Genomic DNA, 7,510 nt, shown 5'->3' with positions numbered 1-7,510 from the left:
CTACTGTGATCACTGGGGGGTGAGGGGGTTAGAGACTGGAGCCCACTGTGCGGACCCCTGACCTGCTTCTGCAATGTCTCACTCAGGCCCCGTGGCCTGGAGTTTCCATGATGATGGTAACAAGTCTAAGATTCTAATCTGAAACTGCTGCCTCTTCAAGCTGCTCAAATAAGACAGTGATGGGGAAGAGGAATGCAGGGGTGGGGAGGGGGAGAGTTCCAAGGTGAATGGCGGGTGGGGGTGGGAAGGGGTGAGCGGCAGACTGCAGGTCTATTTTTTCCCTCCCACTCTCTGAAATGACTTTCACACCTTTTCCTCTCTCCTTTCTCCTCTCTCCTCCGTACCTGTACCTCCGAAGGCTCTATGTCTCCTCTCTCACAGCTGCTACATGGCTCCCTGCTTAACGGGGAAAAGAGATAAACTACCCCTGATTTTATCAGTAGCCAGCCATTCCACTTAAACACTGGACCCTACTCCACTTCCTAGTCCAGGACATCCCTCCTGCAATTGACCTCTATCCACCTGCACTATTACTTTTTCCCTCTCTATGGGATCATTTTCGAGCAAATGAAATCACGCCAGGATAGTGAACTTTTAAAAATCAACTCTATTGAGGTATAATTTGGATATGAAATACACTCATCGTAAGTGTAAAGTTAGATGTTTTGACACATGTTTACACCCTGTGCAATCAACACCACCACTACTGAGTTATAGAATGTTCCCATAATCCCCCAAAAGGGATCCTATTGCTGAGACTTATTCTCTAGTCTGGCTACAGCACCACTTGTTGATGCATTCACCTGTTGAGATACAATTGGGCTACTTCTATCTTTTGGCTACTATACATAAAAGATGCAGTGACCATTCACGTATAAATCTTTGTATGGACATATGATATCATTTCTCTTGAGTAAATATCTACAAGCGGAATAGCTGGGCCATAAGATAATCTATGTGTAGTGTTATGAGAAACTTCCAAACTGTTTTCCAAAGTGGTTGTACCAGCTTACATTTCAATAGCAGTCATGAAAGTACCAGATGCTGCACTAAGCATGGCTAGTTTTCTCTCCCTAACTTTAGCCTTTCGCATGCGTATGTAAAGGTATGTTCATTTTAGTCATAATTTGCATTTCTCTGATGATGATGCTGAGCATCCTTTCGTGTACTTATTGGCTATTCCTATACTCTGTGAAGTGTATGCTCATCTTTTGCCTATTGTATTCATTTTCAACATATCACCATAAATTTGCTCGATGAAATGAAGTGTATTTATTGTCTCAGTTTCCCGTGGGTCTTCTTCCGAGGGTCTCATAAGGCTGCAATCAAGGTGTTGGCCAGGTCTGCAGTCTCACCTGAGGCCCAGATCTTCTTCCAAGCACACATGATTTTGGGCAGAAGTCGTCTCCTTGCACCTGTAGAACTCATTGTGGTTTCCCCCAAGGCCAATGGGAAAGTTTTGCTACTGCTTCTAGAACCTCATTTAAAAGGTTCACCTGATTATGTCGGGCCCATTCAGAATAATCTCCCTTTATATTGATTCAAAGTCAACTGATCAGAAACCTTAATTACATCCGTCAATTCTTTCATGTAATATAATACAAGCTAACAGCAGAGTGACACAAATAATATTCACAGGTCTCACCCATACTCAAGGGGAGATAATTATACAAGGGCCTGAGTCATCTAAGAATTCTTCTCACCACATTCATTTTTAATTGGTTGGTTTGTCTCCATATTAAATGATATGAATACTTTATAAATTCTGGATTCAAGTCCTATGTTAGATATATGTGTTACAAATATTTTTTCCCAGTCCCTGACTTGTCTTTTCATTTTCTCAATGGTGTTTTGGTAGAAAGAAATTTTTAATTTTTATGAAGTTCGATTTGTCAGCTTTTTCTTTTATGGTTCATGCTTCTTATGCCTCCATAGGAAGTCTTTCCCTATCCAAAGGTTGTAATATTTTCTATTTTTTTAGAAGTTTCATAGTTTTAACTTTTACATTTAGTTCTGTGACTCATTTTGAGTAAATTTTTCTGAATGAGATAAGAGTTGAGATTCCCTTTTTTTTTTTATCACCACTAACTGTTGAAAACGCCATTATTTCCCCCATCAAATTACCTTGGCACTTTATTTGAAAATCAATTGATCATATCCATATATGGGTCTGTTTCTGAACCCATATCCCATTGATTTCCATTTCTATACTATCTTAAAGTCAAGCAGATTACATCCTTCAGTTTAGTTCTTTTCCAAAATTTTTTTTGGCTATTCTATGACCTATGAATTCAGCATCAGCTCATCAACTTGTAAAGCAAAAATAAGCATGCTGGAATTTTGACTGGTATTGCATTGAATGTGTAACTCCACTTGGGGGAAAATGACATCTAATAATACTGAGTCTTCCAAGCCATAAACCTGGTACATATCTCCATTTATTTTCTCTCAGCATAGCTTTATCGTTTTTAGTGTACATGCTTTTCACATATTAAAATTTACTTGAGTATATATTATACCTTAGAAGCTACTATAAATGGTATTTCAAATTTCCTTTTCCAATTGTTCATTGTTAGTGTATAGAAGTGTAATTGATTTCTATATATTGATACTGTATTTTGTGACTTAGCTAAATTCACTTAATAGTATAGTCATTTTTTTTAAAGATTCCTTAGGACTATATACATATATATGATCATATCATCTGCAAATAAAGTTTGGGTCCTTCCTTTCCAGTCTGCATGCCTTTCTACACTAGCCAAAACCTCCAGCACAATGTTAAATAAAACTGGAGAGATCAGACATCTTCACCTTGTTCTCATTTCTAAGGAGAAAAGCCAGCCTTTCCTAAGGATTGTTCAATAGCTGCTATGTTTCAGCCAAAAAATTATTAATCACTTTCCCTCATAGAAACATGTACACACACATAAAATTTTGTATAAATTTCAATGTGTTGACCCCCTTGGAGGTCATATGTGTAGCTTATTTGATTTCATGTACTCCAATTTAATAAATCCTTGACCTATGTCAGCCCCTACCTACAGGAATAAGAGAAAGATAAAAGTGGACTTTTAGCTGCCGTGGGAGAAATGGAAAACAGGGTTATGACCAAACCCAACAATCAGTCTACAGTGGATGGATGCCTGCACTCATTTCTATGAAAATGACCGTGCATGGGCCCAGGTTGAGGCAGGTGTAATCTGAAAGACCAAGAGGCCAGATCTCCCCTAAGGAAGGAGAGAGCAATGGTGCCACTTTACGAAGGTGACATTTTCAAGAGCTGCCAAATCTTCCTAATTAATAGAAGAGTAGACACCAAAGAGACATATCTGGAATCTGCGAAGGCACCAGCTGATTGTTTACAGCGTCGCAGAGTGCACAAAGGATGCTGGTGTCAGCAAAGTCTTAAACCTGCATAATTATTCCAAACCGATCCTTTATTGGAGTGATAATTCTTTTATGTTTAACGGTTCTGGTGTCCCTGTCTCCTACCACTGTCTACGTTTCAAGGTGAGACAACAACTTACTCGCTGGGCACTTCTTTAGGCAAAAAGGTTAGGTGATTCCTAAAAGCCTTTACAGTTTTCCGGATTCGATGTTCTCCATTAGTGGTTCTCAACTCTGTATCAGAATCCCCCGAAGAACTTAAAAGACTAGCAAGGTCTGTGCCTCATTCCCAGGGATATAAGATGCAACGGGCTTAAGGTGGAACCCTAAAGCTAGTTTTATAAAATTAGGCACCTGTGATTTTATGAATGTTCATCGGGTGATTCTAATGTGCAAATGGAACTGGGAACCGGAGATCCTCAGGTCTGGCTGGGAAACGCGCTGATTAGAATGACCTGGTCGTGGTCAGGCAGACAAAGCTATGGTCTTGTGCTGCCTCCTAGTGGTCAGATTTCTCCGTACCGGCAGATTTCTGCATCTGCAAGTGTTTCAGTGAGACAGGAAATTTTTAATCAAGGAGGAGAAGAGGAAAAGGAAGGATAAAGAAGAAAACGAGAAAGAGAAGAGCTCGCTTCTCCGTGACTCAAGGGTACACGGGCATTTCTCCTCCCACTTTCCCTACTACAGGTAAAGTGTCCCCAGAGACTGAGTCCTGGGGGCAATTATCTGCATTAGTGTGGAAAAACTCCCTCTGGGTCCACATGGTTGGACCCTGGAAACGGAATTCAGAAGAAGAAAGGCTCGGAGGAGCTCTTGAGACAACAAAGCCAAGAAGGAGATTTGAGATGATGAGATAATATATTCGTTTTTTTAAATAAAGTCATTGACTTCTTAGGCTAAATTAAGAACGGATTATCCATACATTAGAAATAGCAACAAAATTAATATTCTAGCATATTTGTGATCTCCACCTTTTTCCAGAAATACTTTAGTCTAACATCCTTGATGCCCATGTACCCATTGGCTTTTCGGTTTTTAAGAGGAAATACGTGCCCCACCACTTAAATTGTAGTGAGTTCACATTACAGGCCAAAGGTAATGTTTAGCTTCATAAATTCTATGCCTGGCCAGAAACAGCCCTGGTCAGAAGCTCACAGGTAAGAATTGTGCTCATTCACCTTCCATAGGCTGTGCTTCTTAGACCAAATCCTGGAAGGTAGACTTGTAAGCAAACTGTATGCAGTCAACCTAATTGCCCTCCCAACACTGGATGTTACAAACTCTAAACCAAATAAGGAAATGTTATAGCCGGCAGAGCTTTTAAAAATATAAAAATTAAGATTAACCATCTTTGTCGTTCAGATGATACTAAGACATTAAATGACTTGTCTGAGATCACACTCCTTATTCGTTTCAAAGCAAAAACTAGCCTCTGGGTCTCCTGATTTGGAATCAAATGTTATGATCACCTATCACATCTCTGCGTGCAAAACACAATGCCTCTCCTTAGGAAACAAGAAAAACAATGACAAAACAGAAAACAAAACACAGAACGGCAGGGCCTTGTCTGTTTATCGCTTTATCCAGGATACCATAAAATCATGCATTTACTAGCACTCAGTAAATCTTTGTCGATTTGCAACAGATTATAACTCAATAAATATTTGCTGAGTGATCTACAATTAATTAGGCAGTATATGGGACATTTTTATATAATTACCTTCATTTTATACTATTCTATTATCATTACCATTGTTGTTTATTATCAAGTTGATAACAGTTAAGACTTAAGGTAAAGATAGTGATCATTATTTTCTCTCATTTGGGATTGAAGAAAAGGGAAGGTTGGTAGAAACAGGTGGCCGGTATTTCTCAGAACCTATAGAAAGGAGGGTTTACGTGAGATATAACTTGAAAACTGGCCATTTCTGGAGTTTATAAACAATTGTCTTTCTTCATCAAATGCATTTTCAGAGTACAAATATCAATCCCTGAGTTTTGTCCAGCTGATATAATTCCCAGAGGAATGTCACTATTATAGGCAAGAAGTAAAGCGACATGGTCCATGGTATTTCAATGATCGGGTTTTTAGTCTTCCCCAGGAGTCCGTGTTTATCAGTTCCTTTTTTCTCTCTTTTTGGTTTGAACAATCTGGATATATGTGAACCTAGGAATAAATGCTTTGGAAGACATAAAAAGAATGGCAGCTATGTCTGAGGATCTGCTCTAAAGCTGACTGATCAACAGCCTTCAAAAACAGGCTCTTTAGGAGAGGATGATCTTTTATTGTAAATCGGGCCTGTCATAAGAACAAAATATAGACAAAACTCCTACCAAAAAAAATCTCTTGGTTTAGGGTTAAGTTTCATTTTTATTATTGAAATCCTCTACCTGCTAAAACCATAAGTGAAAGTATAGGTTATATGGAGCAAGCCAGAACTGGGTCGCATTTCTGGCCCTGCACCTTACTGCTGCTTCTGGTGGACTCTGGCACATGGTGAATGCTAGATAAATGCTAACAATTATTTTCACCACTCTTATTACCTCCACAGTACCATTGTGGTTATTGTTCCAAGCCTCCATCTTTGATGCTTTTTCCTGTATCCATATGGTCTACCATATCAATTGTTTCTCCCTATGTTGAAAAGAAGTCATTTCTGAACATATCTGCACTTCAACACTCAACTTCTGAGCTAGTTATAAAGTAACTGCTCTGTCTTTTTCAGTTCTAGTCAAATTACCAAGAATGATTTTCGGGTTTTTCTTCTAAGACGGAGGTAAAATGTTAAATAAAAAAATCAACAGCATGTGAAACCCAAGATTAATATAATACTAATAAATACTGCTAATAATAATACGATACTCATAAATCGACATGTATGTTGATGGTAAAGGCAAGAAATAGACAGAGGGAGAGAATGAATATATTTGAGTAGATGACACCAAAGAAGGCTGGACTGATACCAGCTCTAGTAGGGAATCTGGCAAAGACAACCTTTTCTGAGGACTATCCCTCAGGTACTGACTCTAAGCCTGTTGAGCATGCTGGGGTCATCTTTGAAAGTTACCGACCTCTCCACAAGAAAACATTCATATATACACCACATGTGAGTAAAGACTAGCGGTTGACGATCGAGGGTGATAATCGGATCTATTTAGGTCCCTGAACCCCACTTTAAGAAAGTTTAATCTAAGATTAGCCCCTGCCTTTGTAAATAAGAAGACAAAAGTGGGTAGTCTCCTGGAAGAGAAGAGGAAAGCAAGGGCATCCCTGTGCTACCACAAGAGAGGACCAAACCCTGCCCTAAGGTGTGGACAGACCTAAGGCAAAAGGTGGGGCAGGAGGGAGTTACAACTCCACTGAGAGAAGCGGAGCTGCCGGGAGCTGCAGAACCTACCAAGGCAGGATTCCTACATAATCGAGGTTTGTGTGTGTGTTTTCTTTTCTTTTTCTTGGTAAGCGGAAGAAAATTACTTTAATGATTAACTTTAGTCGAGGTTGAGGAGTACAAGTCATTTTTCGCAGTGTTCTTGGCCCATTGTTTATAGAAGTTACCACCAACAGGGGGCGCTGTGAATGTATCCAATCAGGACATTCGAGGACCCAAGCTCGAGATCTCTCGAAACAACTAAACAGGCTGACAAAAGAACAAAAAGAACAGACTACGCCATGTAAGCTCCGGTCTCCAGCAAATTCAGGAAATTTGGAGCCTCCTCTTGTGGGGGGTAGGGGAGGATCGGGGACTAAATCCCAGGCCTAGTCCTGTTTCCTGCTGGTCTAGTCTCTGCAATTCTCCTAGAACCATTCTGGGTTTTCTCATTGGACAATGAACTTGTCAGGTTTGGGGGATTTTTTTGTTTTGTTTTTTGTTTGTTTGGGGTTTTTGTTTTGTTTTGTTTTGCCTCAAGGAGTAGTGAAGTCCACGCCAGGTTTTTCTATCAGCCCATCAGTCTGGCTGCTAGTCTGACAGCTGCTGTAACCTGTCTGCCGCGTTGCATTTCCATCCTCTTTTGCAGGCTATGAGCAGCCTCGCTACCAGGTTTTTCCTTCTGCAGCGAATCTACCTCTTTTTCAAATGGCCCACTCGCTTTTGGGCATCAGTGGCTAGCAGTATTCCCGAAA

The sequence above is a fragment of the Rousettus aegyptiacus genome, unplaced genomic scaffold (assembly GCF_014176215.1).
Source record: "Rousettus aegyptiacus isolate mRouAeg1 unplaced genomic scaffold, mRouAeg1.p scaffold_m13_p_5, whole genome shotgun sequence".
Classification (NCBI taxonomy): domain Eukaryota; kingdom Metazoa; phylum Chordata; class Mammalia; order Chiroptera; family Pteropodidae; genus Rousettus; species Rousettus aegyptiacus.
Note: the sequence above shows the minus strand (reverse complement) of the source record.